Here is a 20,213-nt window from a genome sequence, read left to right as displayed (position 1 = left end):
GTGAGATTTATACCAAGATATCGTATGGAAGACTCACTCCAAGAAAAGCGGAAAGAATCCTTCAGCCGAGATACCAGAGACGATGGGAGCGACACATTGAGTGCTTGGGATTTAGAGTAGTTAACATGTAATCCTGAAAGCTTGGCAAAGTCTTCCAGGAGCTTACATAAAACAGGAAGGGAAGTGACCGGGGACGTAAGGTAAAGAATGAGATCATCGGTGAATAAGCCGCATTTGTGAATTTTGGGCCCACATCTGACCCCCGCTATGTCTGGGTTAGTGCGGATAGCAATTGCCAGCGATTCAATTGCTATCGCAAATATAAGTGGCGATAATGGGCATCCCTGGCGGGTCCCTTTCGCTATTTTGATGGGTTCTTAAAGTTGTCCTTGTAATTTAATCCTAGCTTCAGGGTTAGAGTATAGTGATTTAAGTAGCCCAGAGAATCAGGGGCCAAAGCCCCACTTTTCTAGGATGGAAAACAGGTAGGACCAAGAGACAGAGTCGAAAGCCTTTTGTAGGTCTAGCGACAGCAACATACCCTTTCGATCACGACCGCCATCCCAGCCAGATTGCAAGATAGAAACCACATCTACTGTTCTTCTGATTTGGTCAGGACCCTGCCGTCCGGGAATGAACCCAACTTGGTCCCTATCAATATAAAACCCAATAAAGGACGCCAGGCAGTCAGCCATAATTTTAGTCATTATTTTAAGATCGTTATTGATCAAAGATATGGGTCTATAGTTAGAAACCTCACCTGGATCCTTGTCCAGTTTTGGGATGACGGTTATGAATGCAGCGTTCATTTGCGGGTCCAGAGGGTCCCCTTTGATTTTAGAGTTAATAAATTTGTCCAGATAAGGTGCTACAGTATTCGCAAATGTTTTATAATATGGTATGGAGAAACTGTCTGGACCCGGAGCCGAACGCCTCTTAAGTTTTTGATTACTGCTAGGACTTCCTCAGTAGATACTGGGGCTTACAGGGTGGGAATCGGTAGATTATCCAACAATTTGGTCACAGCATGAAGCCTATTTAACTTATGTTCACTATAGAGATCGCGTAGAATCCATGGAAGGCTTCCATGATATTCAGAGGGTTCGCCGTGTGTGGTTGGCCTGCTATTTTAATTTTAGGGAAGGTGTAATGCCCCGTACACACGGTCGGATTTTCCGATGGACATTGTCCGATCGGAGCGTGTTGTTGGAAATTCCGACCGTGTGTGGGCTCCATTGGACATTTTCCATCGGATTTTCCGACACACAAAGTTGGACAGCAGGAGATAAAATTTTCCGACAACAAAATCCGATCGCGTCAATTCCGACCGTGTGTGGCCTGTTCCGACGCACAAAGTGCCACGCATGCTCAGAAGAAATTCCGACACGGGACAGCTCGTTCTGGTAAACGTAGCGTTCGGAATGGATACAGCACTTTCGTCACGCTGCAATGTTCAAAATGGTTTAATACAGCGCACTCTCTTCTTCTTTATAATGTGTCAAGAATTAAGTAGTTTTGATGCTCATATTCACACACACTTCTCACAAACTTACTTCGTTACTATTTATCGGGATTCCCTCAATATATTTAGATTTCTCACATCTGACAACAAAATTTTTTTTTATTTTTGGACTTTAATGTAGATTCTTTTTTTGTGTTTCTCTTTTTTATTTTTTTTTTTTTGGTGATTTTGATTTGTACTCCCGAAAATGTTTGTGTATGTTTTTGGTGACAAGTTCCCACAACACCACTAATATGTTGTTCTATTTAATCTGTAGGAGATTGTTTGGTGTTGTTGTCCCTTGTTAATTTCACATTGTACTTTAGAAATGTACCTGAGTCGTCACCAACAAACTGTCCTTTTTGGATGAAAGCACACACAGGAGAGTAGAATTTCCCTAAAAAAATTTTATTAAGGGGTCACAACTATAAACAAAGAGGGAGGCAACGCTGGAGAAACTGCAGAAGTGGGTGAAGCCTTGGACCCCCAGGGCAGACATCAATTATTTAAAAGCAAAATTGGTGGCCTGAGGAGTCCATATCTAAGGGAGGGCAGTCTGGTCCAGAAGTCCCAGAGATCCGGAAAGCAGCAGATGACATCTGTGTCCCCAGGCTGTGGTCATACAAGAGACTGCATCTTCTGTCAGACCAGACTGAACCCAGGGTCATCACTCTTTGGTCTTCTTTCCACGCTTCCTTACAGGCTTTGGCTGTGGTGGTGGAGTTGTGGCAGCAGGAGGAGGAGGAGGAGGATCGTCCCTCTCAATGACATCCGTCTTGTGTGTCAGTTCCCCACTCAACCCCTTACGAAGGACTTTATAAATCAGGTCCTCAGAGATCTTGCGTTGGCCCTCCTGCATGCCCTGCAATTTTGTGGCAGCCATGCAGGCAAAGGCCTCTTCAGGACTGGGGAAGGCTCGGAGGGACGCCGAAGCCTCCTGGATCAGCCTGTACGCTGAATCCTGCACGGGACTCGGAGTGGCCTTCCTGGCTCATTTATATGGAAGGCGGAGGGGAGGGACCTGAGACTCAGTCAGGCTGCGACTTGTCCCTGGCTTCTCTTGGCTGCCACTTAGCCCCCCCTCCTCCTGGCTGACACTAATCCCCGCCTCCTCCTGGCTGACACTAATAATCCCCGCCTCCTCCTGACTGCCACATTCCACAGCCTCCTCCTGGCTGAGGTCTTCCTGTGTATGAAAAAGGGACATAGTTTTAGTTTTTTATTCATCAATCACACACAATTTTCACCTCCTGACTGCTGCAAATTCAATGTTAACAAATATAACAGACTATCCTTCTGAGCCCAGTAGTTTTCATTCTTGTCCCAATTTTGGGTGCCCACTACTGTCTATTGATATGTAAAGCACTTTTTTTAATCAGCAATTAGTGATCAATAATAACATCTAATAAACACCATTTATTTATTGACCAGAAATCTGTAGAAGAATGCTATACCTGACTCCAGCTGGGCTCCTCCACTTCTTCCTGGCTGGAAGGCCCAGGTTGGACATCGGAAGCCTCAGCTGGGGTGGAAGGAAGCGTGGAAGGAAGAGTAGAGAGGGATTCCCTGACTTCAGTGTGGTCTGACAGAAATCGCAGTCTCTCATAGTACCACAGCCTGGGGACATAAACGTCATCTGCTGCAGCTCCGGACCTCTGGGAATCTGTGACCTTCTTGCGCTCCCTAAGATAAGTGCTCCTCAGGCCACCAATTTTAGCTTTCAAATAAGGGATGGTTGCTGTGGGGACCACCGGCTTCACCAACTCCAGCAGTTTCTCCAGCGCTGCCTGCCTCTTCTGTTTGTGATTATAGTGGGGGTGTCTCACTTGCCACAGACAGGGCAGCTCCCTGTACTTGTTTATGAACAGGGGCAGGAAATTGTGGTCGTTGAACCCATCCATTTTCTCTGTAAGACACAACACAAGACAAAGCCTAATGTCAGGCCAAACTCCCCTAATCTTGTTACAATATAGGCTTCCATTTCGAAGCAGTATAGGCCCAAGTTTAGATCCTACCTTCGTTAGCACGATCAGCGTCTCCGATGCTCCTTCCTCCGCTCACAGATCGTACGTAAGACGCGCGCGTTACGATTTATACACACTGCGCATGCGTATAACTCCGCCCGCCCCTGACGTTCTTTCTAGTCTATTCCCCGCCCCTTTTCGTTCGGCGCAGTGGAGGAAGAGCACATGGCGGAGAGACAGCAGGATAGTGCTAAGTACAGCAACGAGGAGGAGGAGGAGGAGGAGGAAAGGCTGGAGCCTGAAACGTCCCGATCCAGAAGGAGATTAAAGGACTCAAATATGTCCTTTGGGGAGATGTTGGAGATGGTGGACATCCTGAAGAAGGCCGACTATGATGGAAAGTATGGGCCTTACCCCAACCACAATCTCAGAAAGGCCAAGATCATGGCGAAAGTGGTCAGGAGTCTGCACCGGAAATTCGGGGTACGACGATCGAAAGATCAGCTCAGGAAGCGGTGGTCGGACCTGAAATTACGAGAACATGAGCAGTACAGAAAGATCCGGAGAGTGCTGCAAAAAAGTAAGTAGTTGTGCTGTGTTCCTATTCTTTTTGTGTTTATTACGTTCGTGCTGCTCCATGTGCTTTTAGGAACTGTTGTACAGTTTAAAATGGCAACTTTCATGTTCATGGGCACATTATTCGTTCGGATCACACATTGTTATTTCGGACGATAAAATACCATTGTTTAGGCCATATGCATTTGGCCACCATTTTGACGCCCTATACTTGTCTTCAAAGAATTGGGTTGTGTAGATGGCTTTGTTACTAGAATGAAATGCAAACTAGATTGTGTGTAAGGAGAGGACACTGAGCAGCTGTTTTCACATCTTGACACTGGAGCACTATAGTGTGGGACACAAGAACACCATTTTTATTAGGGGGGCCACACAGGTGCTCCAGTGTATACTATAGGGGGGGGGCTACATCTGTGAGGCTTTTACCAAACAGGTAAAGTATTGCAGCTTGACAAAGGGCACTAAAAAAGCTACATCTTGGAACTCGGCTAAAATAGACAATTGTACCCCACTTCCAAGCAATGTTTCATCTTTATAGTTCTGACATCAAATATCTGTGTGCTAATTATACCATTTTTGTTTTACATAGGGGAGAAAAAACTCGGAGGACACCCCTCATCCGAGGAGACCAGAGCCCCCCCCCCCCCCTCTGGAAGAAGGGGAAATCCACCCAACACAAGATGAGCAGGAGGAAGAAGACGTGGTGGAAGTAGTCACCACAACAGGTGAGTGTCTGCAACCACAGGCTCAGATAAGAGATGGATTGCGGCATTTTTTTTAAAACTAATTTATTTTGGGTTCCTCTCTTTTTAGGTGATCGTGAGGTTGTGGATCCAGATCCTTTCACATCCGAAAGTGCCCAGATCCTGATCGGGGAGATCATGGGGTGTAATTTACAATTGGAAAACATCAAGCAAAACATCAATGATGTTATTCCAAAATATAAAAACATCATTGATGTTTTGGGGCGAGTTTAAAACCCCTCCAAATCACTTTCTTCTTTTGTCTGCTACAATGTGCGAAATGTTTTTGTGATTTTTCCCAAAGCCAAATTTGGAGGATGCACACAGTGTGCCAACATGTGCTATCTGCCATCACGGGAGATCAATGGACGTGTTTTGGGGGTGCAACCCCTTCCTCAATAATAAAGTAGCGGTGAGGAAGGGCTTTCTCCCCCAAAACACATCCCTTGATCCCCCCTGATGGCAGATAGCACATGTTGATATTGGGAAATTTGTGTGCATCTTCCAAATTTGGCTTTTCCAGGGGTGATTTCCCCCCATCTGAACGCTATATCAAACACAGTTCCTAAATACTGATGTCTGATATAGCCTTCCAGTTCTACCAAATGTGAACTTTGTAAGATCAAGATTTGTGTCTTTCTTGTGGGTTTTACACAGGCCTGTTTTCTATAAAATGGACATTTTGATTTTGGATAATGACACCACAAAAATTGTTATACAACAAACATGTTGGTTTGTCAGAAAAACCTTTGGTAAATGCACATGTGATTGTGCAGGTATTAAAAAGATTGCTCATCAAGAATGTGTGGATTTTTGTCTCAACACTACAACACTTTTGGGGTGATGTAATTGTTGTTTTAGGAGAAAATGGGGGTTATTTCCTAAGGGGAAATCCACTTTGCACTACAAGTGCAGTTTCAGTGCAGTTGCAAGTGCACTTGTAGTGAAAAGTGTCTTTGCATTTAGTAAATAACAGCCAACAGTGCTTTGTATAAGGTTACACAATCACGACATTTTCTGCACTCCACACATTTCTGTCAGGGTCAGCTCAAACAAACACAAGCAGTAAAATGTCCACAAAGAAGAGCCTAGGGGGAGATGCCTGTCGAGAACTTGAGGTCCTGCAGACTTCTCCCTGTGGCCAAATACCGCAAGGTAGCGACCAACCTCTTCTCCGGAGTGATGTCTTGCCTCATGCAGGTATCCTGCCTGCTGATATAGGGGGTCAGTGAAGCCAACAAACGGTGAAACATGGGGTCCGTCATCCGGAGAAAGTTCCTGAAATCATCAGGATTATTCTCACGGATCTCACGGAGCAAAGGCATATGACAGAACTGGTCACGCTGAAGCAACCAATTCTTGGTCCATGAACTCCTCCCCACCCTGTTCATGGACTGGACTTGTGTCAAGGTCAGGACCCCAACACCAAGCCCCCGCACAGCACGAACTGTACGAGGAGTACGCATATGAAACATGGCTAGAAAACGGTCGGCTGCTCAGAACGAAGTAACAGAACGCACTGAAGAACAGCAAGGCCTGTGAAGAGCGACCTGAAAAACAGCAACGAGCAGGCAAGATCACACAGAAAACTCTGATACGAACTGACTGCACGCACTGAAGAGCAGATACCCACAAGCACAAACTGAACGGCAGAAAACGATCTGAAAGCCACGAGTCTGAAAAAGCGCGAATCGTCTCTCACCAAACTTTTACTAACACGAGATTAGCAAAAGGAGCACAAAGGGTGCCACGCTTGGTTCTGAACCGGCTTTTTCTAGTCTCGTCGTACGTGGTGTACGTCACCGCGTTGTTGGCGATCGGAAATTCCGACAACTTTGTGCGACCGTGTGTAGGCAAAACAAGTTTGAGCCAACATCCGTCGGAAAAAATCCTAGGATTTTGTTGTCGGAATGTCCGAACAAAGTCCGACCGTGTGTACGGGGCATAAGAGTGAGTCGGGAGGCCAAGAGAGACCCAGCTCTATCCTTTTGGTAGTAGTATTTTGCCCCTTGCCATAAAATGCTTTTTTCTGCCTTAACTGTAAGAGCTAAATTAAGTTCAAGGCGCGCCGCATCCAGACAGGACACGGGTACCCGAGCTGGATCTCTCTTGTGCTCTGAACAAAGTTTTTGAAAGGTCTTTTCAAGATTATCTATGTCGACCCTGTGTTCTCTTTTAATTTGGGAGGCAATTTGAATTAGTTTCCCTCGTATGGTTGCCTTATGAGCTGCCCATAAGGTTTCAGCCGAAACGTCTGCAGTGTCGTTTTGCATAAAGTACTCAGAAATGGCCTTTTCGATTTCTACTTTCCTAATAGGGTCAGAGATAATTGTTTCTTTTAGTCTCCAGTAAGCGGATTTGGTTTGTGGGGCTTGGTTGTTTATCATAACACTCTATAGAACCCTTCACAAGGATATACCTCCCCTCTGGGTCCCGCAGCACCTGCTGCAGTGTGAATCTGCAGTTCTTTGAGATGAGGATAGCCACCCCTCTGGTTTTATCTTCCGCATTAGCTAAATAAAACAAGGGGAACTGGGCGTGTAGGAAATTGGGTTTGTACCGGATCGGAAAGTGTTTCTTGAAGAAACAGGACATCAATTTTGCGGGATTTCATATAATCAAGGACCTTCCTTCGTTTAGAAGGTGAATTTAGACCTTGGGTATTATGAGTCGCAACCCTAAACAGGGAAGACGATGAATCAGTGGTAGCCATGGAGCAGAGGGGGTGGACGTACCACCCATCCACCAATGCTTACCTGATCTAAGTAGCTGTGGGGAACTGAAGCCGGTGCAGAGGTGGAAATCCGTTGCTTCATGCATGGAAAATGGACGTCGACTAGCCGACGGCCAACTGCAAAAAGATGAATTGTTAGAGAGGAAAGAAGAAGAGGAGAAGGAGGGGAAGGGAAGGAGGGGTGATTCAAGTCCCCAAGGGGCTTGAGTGAGCAGTGAAGGCTTCGAAGCTCACCACTCATCGAAGAAGGAGACACGTCCAGTACCTGTGTACAGGGTGGACTCCTAACCCAGGGAGTAGGAATGACCTAATCCATGGGGTAGGGGGAGGCGCGGCGTAACTGCCCCAACCTCGGCGCACCTTTAAATAAACAACATAACTAGAAAACAGAATCATTCTGATTTGAGGGATCAGGGGGCCCTGAGAACCAACCGCCCCGCATTGCCTTCCCCCTGTCCGGCGAAAAAAGCCGGGAGGGGGGAACAGACTCCTCAGGTACCAACCCCAGGGGGAACAGTACCGGTCCCACATATAAAGCACTTGAACAGATAATGCTAGGGGATAGACATCTACGGCAAATGGCATCAGTGAACTTGTGCCTAAAACCGTTAAGGAGGCAAGTGCTAAACAAAGGATTAACATTAAACCCTGACCAATATCCATGAGAGCCTACATCACTCTCATAAACCTGTAATTAGCTCCTAATAGAAGGACCTCTATGGGCTGCAAAGGGTACAGTTGTAAAGAAGAGGGGGGGGAGAAGGAAATGGCGCTTAAAACCAGCAAAAAGGTTTAGTGCGTATTGTAAGATTGCGAAAAATTTTTCCCCCTTTCCTTTCCCTCCCCCCAAAAAAAGAAAAAGGGTTGAGTGAAAAAGAAGTAACGGGTATATCTACCCCAGAATCTCTCAGAGCTCAGATTGGATACTGAGGAGAGAGTCCAGTTAGAAAGTTAACAAGAAAAAACCCTTGACTCGTGGTGTCATGGAGGTCTGGCTTCTTTGGTGCGTTTGTATTTAGGTTTGTCCCAAACAGGCTGTAGTGGACTCGCTGGAGAAGGGTGTTTGGAGGAACCCGCTGAGGAGTTGGTAAGGTCCATTGCGGACTCTTGTGAGATGAGGCGAAGATCTAGAAGGATACGTTCACCCTCTGGTAGGCTGTGGAAGGAATGTGTCTTGCCCCTGTAGTCAAACTTGAGTGCAAAGGGGAAGGCCCATTTATATTTAATTTCACGTTGAGATAAAATAGTAAGTAGGGGTTTCAGCGACCTCCTTTTTTGTATTGTGGTCGGTGATATGTCTGCGAATACTTGTATGGCATGACCTCTGTATATAAAAGGGTGTTGATATCTGCACTTTGTCATCACCTCTTCCTTTACCGAGAAGTAGTGGGGTTTAACCACTATATCCCTAGGCAGGCCATCTTTCCTCGGGGGTCCCAAGGTTCTGTGAGCTCGGTCTATCTCCAACTTATGTGAAGGAATGTCAGGGATAATTTGCTTGAGAAAGTCCTGAACTACTGATGTGGTGTCAGTTATCGATTCTGGGAGCCCCCTAATTCTGAAATTCTCCCTTCTAGATCTATTTTCAAGATCATCGATACGTGAAAGAGCAATGTCCTGCTGATCTTGTAACACCTGGATGTGGGCAGAGTTCTGTCTGGTTTTAGAAATGGTACGGTCAAGTTTGTCTTCAATAGCTTCCATCCTGGAGCCCAGTACTTGGAAGTCAGGCCTCTGTCTGATAGGGCTGACAATTGGGAGAAGAGGTCCGGAGCTGAGAGCAGTGTGTGGGAAGGGATGTCTGTCAGCGCAGGCCCTGTCACATTGTGAGGAGATGTAGGCCTCATGGAAGAGTGCTGAAGCTCCTCTACTGACTGTTCAATAAGGGGTTCTGTGAATGCTGGAGAGTGTGCCATAGGCTTGAGGTTACTCACTGGGGTCCCAGGAGGGTGAGAGCGGGTCACTGCAGCATAAGACAGCCTGTCTCCAGGGCTCTCCTCAGTGTTCTGTATGCTAGGCAGCATGGCGCCCGCCATCTTGGATTCAGCCCGCTCCGCCGAGGCTCTGAAGAGCGGTTCTAGGTCTCTCCTGGTCGATCCCACCGACATGGACTTGTACCCCAGCTATTCCGCCCGCAAATGAGGTGGGTCTCTTGGCTCCCGGGGTCCCGGATCCCCCGCTAAGTGTGCCAGGTGGTTAAGGCAGTGCGGAGCTCCGGACTTAAGCAGCCATCTTGGAGCAGTCCGCGCATGCGCCCCCCGTCCTGTTCTATTTAATCTATATGTAAGTGATAGAACTAAAGGTTTGTTGGTGTGCAATAGGGCTGATATCCCTGGAGGTGTCTGTAACATGGAACATGATTTGGCATTGCTGGAAGATTGGTCAAAGCAGTGGAGACTGCAGTTCAATATTTCTAAATGTTAAATAATGCAAGGAAAAATAATCCCCGGCGAGAGTACAACATTGGGGGTACAGCGTTAGCCAGCACTACAGAGGAAAAAGATTTGGGGGTGCTTATTTCAGATGATTGCAAAATGAGCAAACAGTGTGACCAGGCAGTGGGAAAAGCAAATAGAATTCTAGGATGCATCACTAGAGGGGTCACCAGCAGGAGGAAGGAGGTTCTGATTCCTCTATATAGATCTTTAGTGAGACCTCATTTAGAATACTGTGTCCAGTTCTGGAGACCTCACCTACAAAAAGATATTGATAATATAGAACGAGTTCAGAGACGGGTAACAAAAATGGTGAAATGTTTGTGGGATAAAACATATCGTGAGTGACTTCAGGAACTTAAAATGTACAGTCTGGAGGAAAGAAGGGAAAGGGGAGACATGATTTAAACATTTAAATACATCAAGGGGGTGAATAAGGTTCAGGAAGGCGGTCTTTTCAATATTAAACCAAAATCAAGAACATGGGTACATGACCTCAAACTAACTGGAGGAAAGTTCAAAGAGAATCTTAGAAAGTATTATTTTACTGAAAGTGTGGTTGATGATTGGAATAAACTATTAACAGAGCTAGTGAGACAGTCAACAGTAAACAGTTTCAAACATGCTTGGGATAAACATAAATCTATAGTCAGACAACGAGGTTAATGAAGAAAAAAAAAAATAAATAAATAAAATGGGCAGACTCGATGGACTACTCAGTCTTTTTCTGCCATCACTTTTCTATGTTTCTATGTTTCTAACAGACCCAAGAAGACAGGCAACAAATTTTACATGATGGTGTATTTTCAGCCAGCATTTCAGTTCAGGAAGTAGATTTCCACCCTGAACCTAAATGTCGCTTTCTTTTTACAGAGGAAAAACAAGTGAAGGCATTGTTAGGAGGAACAATGTGATTCCTCTGAATGGTAAAATTTTCCAAAGGGACAAACATGAAAATTTTTCTCGTACGATATCAGAATGTATGGTTTTCAGTTAATCAGTACAGTTTTCGTCCAAAAATACAATACAAATACACAACACATTACATCACTTCCAAATTTTAATTCTGTTGTACGAGAAATGTTGTACTTTAGTAACCTATTCATTTTTGATATGGAGATTAGCATTCCCAAAAAAACGGATGATCATTCATCCGATAGTCTCATTGTGTGTACCAGGCTTTACTCACTACTTGGAATGCTTTCCCACATCTGATGCTAAACGTGGACTGTAAGTGGAAATCAGAAATCCCTAGTTGCTGTAGTATTGTGTAATACACCTTATATTATTCTATTCTATTTGAAACAATCCCTTAGGGTAAAGTACAAACACTAAGCTACATTTAAAAATGTATTTTGTTTTGTTCTTTTGTTTGACACAATAACTTATCTCAGCAACAAATGGAATTCTTGATGAACTTCCCACTATGTTCCACAGGTCTTGTTACCATACCTGTGACCTTCATCCCATAATGCACCTTTGCAAGGATACTGTATGGCTTGTTTTGTTGGCACTGAGAGGACATCCGAGACAGATATTGTTGATGAGAGTGAAGCCCCCAACGGTTATAAGCCTGTTCGCCCAATGACTGGCTGGGGCTGCCGATCTGACAGGAAATTTCAGAATTGAACCAATTCTCAGCTTTATAGGATGACTTGGAACAGATGTTAAAATTCAGAGTCAGAAATATGGTATTTCCTTTAACAATTTAGCATAAATATAAAGTTCATGTAGACCTGTTCATTTTTACCATTGTACCCCCTCTCTCATACAAGATATGACAAAAAAATATATATGCTACAACATAACAAACCAGTCACTTAGTTATAACTTGTTATCAAAAGCTTCTAGCTGCTACAACCCTTTGTAATTGAGGATGATTTTCATGCATTCTGTCATTTGTAGCCCAATAAACACATACAATGGCTTGGGGGAGAAGATACTATAAATTCCACCCTATTCTGCAAACTGCTTTTAAAGTGCACTCATCCTAGAGGTCATAAACAATTGCCGTGATTTTTTTTTTAATTCCACACAATAACAATTCATTATTACAGCTCTAGCTACACAGGCAGGTTTTTAGTTGCATTAAAATCTATCGGAGTCATCTGCAAACTGTAGATCAATGGATGCAGTATGCCACATGGGGTTTATTTAATCAACTGGACTCATAGTTATGAGGCACATTCAAGGCATCATTCCATTGTTCTAGATCAATTGGTGGTCGTGGGATTAAATAAATCTAGTGTAGCTTTTCCTGTAGACAGTGTAGTCCCTTTCCTCCTGCCCTCATCCTTTTATTTTTTTATTTACCACTGTACATATCACACATGTATGAACAATTTATGTGTCATTTAAAGCACCCCAAGGAATGATTATGTTGAAACATATCAAGAAAATAAAATTTTTTAAAAATTGCACGAGAAGCACAAGTTATAATCAAAAGGATGTAGGACAGGAGGAGAGCTAACTTACCTCCTCTAAGTAGGTATTAAATAGATACTATACTTTCCTGATCTCTCTTGTTCACGCTTAGAAATAGGAATAGCGTAAACCTCACAAATTCTCTCCTTGTGTACCTCTATGGCAGGGGTCTCAAACTGGCGGCCCTCCAGCTGTTGCAAAACTACAACTCCCGTGAGGCATTGCAGGGCTGACAGTTACAAGCATTACACCCTCAGGCAGACGCATGATGGGGCTTGTAGTTCCGCAACAGCTGGAGGGCCGCCAGTTCGAGACCCCTGCTCTATGGGCTAACCCTACTTTACTCTTTCTGAATATGTTACCTGATCCCCATATGTGGGCTTCTTGAGGGATAGTGGGCCTCAAAACACATAATTTCTAATGTCAGATATCTGCAGTTTAGGCATGCGGTGCTCTTGCAGTTTCCTGCTACTGTTACCCTAGAATCTGACCCCTGGAGTGTCTTCTGACATGTAGGGTGATGGGAAAACCCTTGTCATGAATCTACCTTCAGAAAACACAAGAAAACTAGCGCTCAGCGTTACCAATGCAATATCATACAAGCAGACAATACATGACTATAAAAAATTACTATATAAAAAATAGTATAATAAAACAATCATTGCTAAAGCACAAGAGAAGTCCATAAATATTGTGAATGTCCAGTGGATGAAGGTAATTAGTGTTTGGCTAATTGGAAGGGTGAATCACAACGATCGGCACTATCAACAAAGGGCAGCTCTTCCCAGGAGTGAAGCCGGCTTTGGAGTCATCAAAGGAAACAAAAGAAAGAGGAGTGCCTCTAAGTGAAGTACTTTATTCCATAAAATAAACAGTAGCTACTTACATGTGGAGGAGACCCCAAGAGTGTATCTGATCCATACTATAGTGACAGCGGGGAACCGAAGCGGACAAAGCGGATCCTTGCAGAGGAAGGCAACGAAGGACTTGTGGAGCCTGCGTGTGACGTCAGCTGGTGAGGGGAACACAACACGTTTCAGAGCATGCGCGAAGTTCGTGAGGTGCAAGCGCTCCTTTGTCAAGTGTAATGACAGGGAATGGATAAAGCGACATTTATATGCGCCATCTGCTGACCAAAAGACAGCGCACAGCTGACCGTATAATGGGATGTCTAGTACATGGCACTGTGAGAACTGGGAAATACATGGTAAAAGGTTGTGGCCCATATCTGCTCACAAATGAAATAATCTAACTGTATATAATTAATAAAAACTGGTGCACTAAATAATTGAACTAAATGGATATATGTATGGGCAATAGCACGACTAGGCATGCATCGATACAAAGCTGTATTACTATACCAGCCAAGAGTTGATCAATCAATAAATTAATAAAAAATATATACAAAACTGTAACAAACACTAGAACGTAGTAGTATAAAAATAATAATTAGAAAATAATAGACAAAAAATAATAAAGTAGAAATAATAATAGTAATAAATAATGAATTAATAATAATGATCATAAAGATAAAAATTAAACATATAAAAATCTAAATAAATATACATCTATATGTGCATACACACATATACACACAGTTACCGATAAAGGTTGTGGGGGGGTGGGACTTACAGAAATGATGAATATTAAACTATATATAAAAAAATGTTAAAAATATTAAAAATCAATTAATAAAGAGTTGCCCATTCTACTTGTAAAGAGACAATGAAGAAGAGTTATAAGATGGTATTGACTTCAAGTTCCTCGTTAAGTCCATTGGGTGCAAGAGTGTCCAAACGTCCATAGTCGCGAGAAACGTTCTGCCTCAGATAGGCCCCTGGGTATAGACTCAATCACCCACACCCGGAGGCCCACTGTAGATCGAGCATGGTGCTCTAAAAAGTGACGTGGCATGCTATGTTTGTCACATCCCAATTCCACCAGGCGGCGGTGCTTTGCGAACTGCTGTCTTAATGGACGGATGGTGCGGCATTGCATGCCATTGCTGAACCTATCATATATCATATAACAACTTTCAGGGGCATATGAGACAATAGACTACATAGTCACACCACTTTGTTTTTATCAACCTGTGTAGAGCTTTATCTTTTACCGACACGTAAGTGGCTACTGTTTAATTTATTTTATGGAATAAAGCACTTTACTTAGAGGCACTCATCTTTCTTTTGTATCAATCTACCTTCAACTCTCCGTTGCTCACTCACATTGTGTAAATTATTCTCCAAGTGGCAGCCCGATCTGCCAGACCTTTCTGAGGAAGACTGGGATGACTGTACAAACCACTATGTTACTACTATGGTTTCGGCCATGGATAGGTTTATCCAAGTTAAATTTCGATACAGAACTGACATCCTTCTGTTCATTTGGCTGGCATATATTCCACAGTTAGCCCCCTATGTACTAGATGTCACCTAGCTAAAAGCACCTTCCATCATATGGTCTGGACTTTCCTTAAACTTCGGGGTTTTTGGGCATCCAATTGGGAGGTTATTAATGATATGTATGACCTAGCGCTCAGTTTAGACCCTAAGGTGCTGCTAGGGGGTTCTGGATGATGCATAGCTGGGCTGCTATGTTAAATGTTTTTTGTTTTTTTTTGCCTCCTTTAATGCTCGGTGGGAGATCTCTCTAGAGTGGACATCACATAGTTACATATATAGTTACATAGTAGGTGAGGTTGAAAAAAGACACAAGTCCATAAAGTCCAACCTATGTGTGATTATGTGTCAGTATTACATTGTATATCCCTGTATGTTGAGGTCATTCAGGTGCTTATCTAATAGTTTCTTGAAGCTATCAATGCTCCCCGCTGAGACCACTGCCTGTGGAAGGGAATTCCACATCCTTGCCGCTCTTACAGTAAAGAACCCTCTACGTAGTTTAAGGTTGAACCTCTTTTCTTCTAATTTTAATGAGTGGCCATGAGTCTTGTTAAGCTCTCTTCAGAGAAAAAGTTTTATTTCTATTGTGTGGTCACCAGTACGGTATTTGTATATTGAAATCATATCCCCTCTCAAGCGTATCTTCTCCAGAGAGAATAAGTTCAGTACTCGCAACCTTTCCTCATAACTAAGATCCTCCAGACCCTTTATTAGCTTTGTTGCCCTTCTTTGTACTCGCTCCATTTCCAGTACATCCTTCCTGAGGACTGGTGCCCAGAACTGGACAGCATATTTTATTTATTTATTATTTTTATTTATTTATGGTACTTATATAGCGCCGTCAATTTACGCAGCGCTTTACATATACATTGTACATTCACATCAGTCCCTACCCTCAAGGAGCTTACAATCTAAGGTCCCTAACTCACATTCATACATACTAGGGACAATTTAGACAGGATCCAATTAACCTACCAGCATGTCTTTAGAGTGTGGGAGGAAACCGGAGTACCCGGAGGAAACCCACGCAGGCACAGGGAGAACATGCAAACTCCAAGCAGGTAGTGTCGTGGTTGGGATTCGAACCAGCGACCCTTCTTACTGCTAGGCGAAAGTGCTATCCACTGCACCACTGTGCCGCATACTCTAGGTGCAGCCGGACCAGAGTCTTGTAGAGTGGGAGAATTATCGTTTTATCTCTGGAGTTGATCCCCTTTTTAATGCATGCCAATATTCTGTTTGCTTTGTTAGCAGCAGCTTGGCATTGCATGCCATTGCTGAACCTATCATCTTCTAGGACCCCCAGGTCCTTTTCCATCCTAGATTCCCCCAGAGGTTCTCCCCCCAGTGTATAGATTGCATTCATATTTTTGCCACCCAAATGCATTATTTTACATTTTTCCACATTGAACCTCATTTGCCATGTAGTTGCCCACCCCATTAATTTGTTCAGATCTTTTTGCAAGGTTTCCACATCCTGCGGAGAAGTTATTGCCCTGCTTAGCTTAGGATCGTCTGCAAATACAGAGATTGAACTGTTTATCCCATCCTCCAGGTCGTTTATGAACAAATTAAATAGGATTGGTCCCAGCACAGAACCCTGGGGAACCCCACTACCCACCCCTGACCATTCCGAGTTCTCCCCATTTATCACCACCCTTTGAACTCGCCCTTGTAGCCAGTTTTCAATCCATGTACTCACCCTATGGTACATGCCAACGGACCTTATTTTGTACAGTAAACCTTTATGGGGAACTGTATCAAATGCTTTTGCAAAATCCAGATACACCACGTCTGCGGGCCTTTAACCTCTAGGGTTTCCTCCTGGCATGCAACCATTAATGCAGTAATACCACTGCACAAACACACCTATGAAAGTCATAATTGCCCTAGGAAATTTGACAAAATTTGGACACCATGGATAGACTCCTAGGGAAAGTGACTCTGTCTCTGCTTTATTATATGTGGAATTAATTTTTGGCATCTCCCTTTTGACCTAGTCTCTCCGATCCATCCCCCTTCCCTGTTCCCTTCCCTGTTCCCTCCTCTCCCCTTCCTTCCTTCCTCCCTCTTCCTTGCCCTCCTATCCTTCCTTTTTCTCATATGCACTCTCCTGGTCCCTCTTTACTTGCATTCCCCTGCCCCCCTTCCCCATTCCCTTGCCTCTCGTGCTGAAATCTTGAGTCGTTACTGATGCAACCCCTTATTTTTGCCAAACGCACCACATGCCTGTAATTACTATACATTCTGCCTTGTATTTTTTTTATACTATATGCTATGATTGCCTAAGCTGTTTTGATTCAATGCACTACTGATCACTATATTTTGTTGTACATTGCTGTATTGCTTATACCAGCCACACTTGTACTGATTCTTCCTACCTCAATAAAACTATATTTGTGAATATATCTAAGAATCCTGCTAGAATTTTTGTCAGCTAATGGCTTTCTGTGTTCTCTGCCTCTGCTGCTTTCAGATTTTATTGTTTCCAGTTCTGTAGTTTACAGAATACTTCTCCACGGGTTATGGAAAGGAGGAAAGGGGGAAGTGTCTTGTAGTCTTGTAACTGTAAACATGTCTGTCCTAGTGTGACAACATTGCTTCTCTGTAGATACAGTACAGTGAGCGTTGTCACCCTAGGACAGAAAGTGTATTACTGGCAAGATAACTGTTACGTTATGTTTATATGAAATCTCCATTAACAGCTGTAAATAATATTGCAATTAGAAATATATTTCAGTTAGAAGGAAATATATTTAAAGTATTGAGTGTTGTGTTGGTGTTACGGTAATTAGTTCAACTTCAAAGGTTAGCCTTTTGTTTTCCCTGATAACATCTCACCTGGGTACTAAACAACAGCCTTCTTTGACTCATCCAATCAGGCCCAATATAAATTTACTAGGTACAGTGACCAATTAGGGAGAATTATATTAGCCACAGTACAGAAAGGAGAGGGGGAAATAATGCTTTGTGTCCAAGGTAAGTTCCTCTTTGGTGTGGGGACAGAGAGCAGTCACCATGGGTGACTGCCTCTTTGGTGTGGGGACAGAGAGCAGTCACCATGGGCCGACCTGAAGTTAACAGGTAATCTAACATTATACTTGCATCTTGTACTGTAAATATGGTTGTTGTGGGTAATTTGTAAATATCATGTAAGCCAGGGGACCTATACTGTACATTGTGTTGTAAATACAGTCTGGTGTGTAATTTGCATATATTATATAACCCTATCAATAAATGTGTATTGCAGATGGAACTAGCTCTTTTGTGTAAGATCTCTCAGATCTAGATATGTATATGTCCATACTACTACAATGATTGAGGTGTATGCACATGCTCAGAGAAATTAGGCAACATAACTAAGTGTATACAAAGGAAAAAAAGCCTTCAAAATAAAGCCAATTAATCCACCACATTTAAGGACTGGTAAGCTGTAGTATATACTTGGTTTAGGCATACTTTAATTCCCAATATGCCCCATTCTTTATTCACCTGTAACATTGATATAACTGACATTCTGCCTTACTACAAGGGCAAAGCTTCCAAAGTGGCAGCTTCGATATCCATACTCCTGCAGGAGGAAAATTAACACTTTTTTGAATATGAATTGCAGAAAGTCATCTACTAACTACTTCCTAAAGGTGGTAAATCTGGACCAAGAGTAATAAAATTAAAATTCTGTAAAAATATTAAATCTTACACTCTCCTATTGGTAAAGTAACAGCAGTTGACTAAATTAGAAGGTTGAGTGAAATGTCATTTAGCCCACATTCACATTGGGCTGATTTGACATGTCAAATCGCATGCCAGATCGGTGACTATTGCCGGCAATGGCACAGTCCAAATCTTTGTGGCGCTGGCATCAATTCCTAAAAGTAGTTCCTGTACTACTTTTGGCGACTTCGAAGGGACAGGGCGATTTGAATAGGCATCTGTGCAGGAAACCGCACAGATGTCTGTCAAATCGCCCCCGAAATTGCATTGCCAGTTTGAAATCGTGAACTCGCATAATTTCTAACCCACATCAGTATGAACCTAGGCTTACTGTAACTCAGTTCTTAAAAGCCGAACTAAATCTTAACTTGATTACATTTAGTTGTATATTTTTTTTCTTTCAGAAAATAGTTTTCTCATTCATTTCCTACTTTAGTGCTGCTTACCTTCCCCTAGCCTCTTTGCAGCCACTTCCGGTCTACATGCACTTTCTCCAATGGCAGCTACTTATTATTGCTTAGGGAGGGGCTACGTCATGGTGACAGGGACATTGCCACTAAAAGTGTATGCAACCTGGGGAAAATGCAGGTGAGCAATCAGGAAACAGGGACATTGCATTGTCACCCCATAACAGGATGTGCTAAAGGATCTTCATGGCAGTATCACTAGGTACTATTTTAATGGAAGCTGCAGATTTAACAAAGAATGAAAATTACTTTTGCAATTACATTAACTGCTTCCCCTCAAGCCACCACAGTTGTACTGCGGCAGAATGGCACAGGCAGGTGAATGGCTGTTATGTTACGTGTGCCCCCTCGGCGGCCATGGCGATTGGATTAGATCCAGAACCGATCAATCCCTAGGCCCAGGCCAATGATATCTGGTGATCGCTCCTGGAGAATGAGATCCTCCCCCTGCATGTGTAAGTGTAAACACAGCAGAGGAAGTAATGTCATCTCTCCTCGTGTCCGTCTTTTCCGTTTCAGACTAAGGAGAGAGAGCATCTCATAGTAAGTGCACCAACACTACACTGACACCAGGTCACGTAGGTACACTTGCCACCCCCCGATCACCCCCCTGTTAACCCCTTCACCCCCTGTCACTGTGTCACCCAGTGCGGTGTTCAGATTTTTTTTGGATCACTGTACTGGTGTTATTAGTGACACTAATCAGTGTTAGAGTAATTAGTGGTAGGCCCAGATAGGTCTAGGGACCCCCCTAACCAAGGTTTAACCCCTTTATCACCCCGTCACCAGTGATCACTGTATAAGTGTCATGGGTGACACTGGTTAGCTAGAGTTTTTTTTATAGCATCAGGGCACCCACCGTATATTACCCAATAAAGGTTTAACCCCCTGATCACCTGGCGGGTGAGATCAGTTAGGTTTTAGAGTCAGTCAGGGTCTGCGTCACCCTAGGCAGCGTCAGATTAGTGCCAGTAGCGCTAACACCTACGCACGCACCATACACCTCCCTTAGTAGTATGGTGTCTGAACAGATCAATATCTGATCTGATCAGAACTATATTGGCATCCCCAGCAGTTTAGGGTTCCCAAAAATGCAGTGTTAGTGGGATCAGCCCAGATAACTGCTAGCACCTGCGTTTAGCCCCTCTGCCCAGCCCAGCCCACCCAAGTGCAGTATCAATTGATCACTGTCACTTACAAAAACACAGCACACATAACTGCAGTGTTCGCAGAGTCAGGCCTGATCCCTGCGA

This window comes from Aquarana catesbeiana, linkage group LG02, assembly GCF_042186555.1.
Source record: "Aquarana catesbeiana isolate 2022-GZ linkage group LG02, ASM4218655v1, whole genome shotgun sequence".
Classification (NCBI taxonomy): Eukaryota; Metazoa; Chordata; class Amphibia; order Anura; family Ranidae; genus Aquarana; species Aquarana catesbeiana.
Note: the sequence above shows the minus strand (reverse complement) of the source record.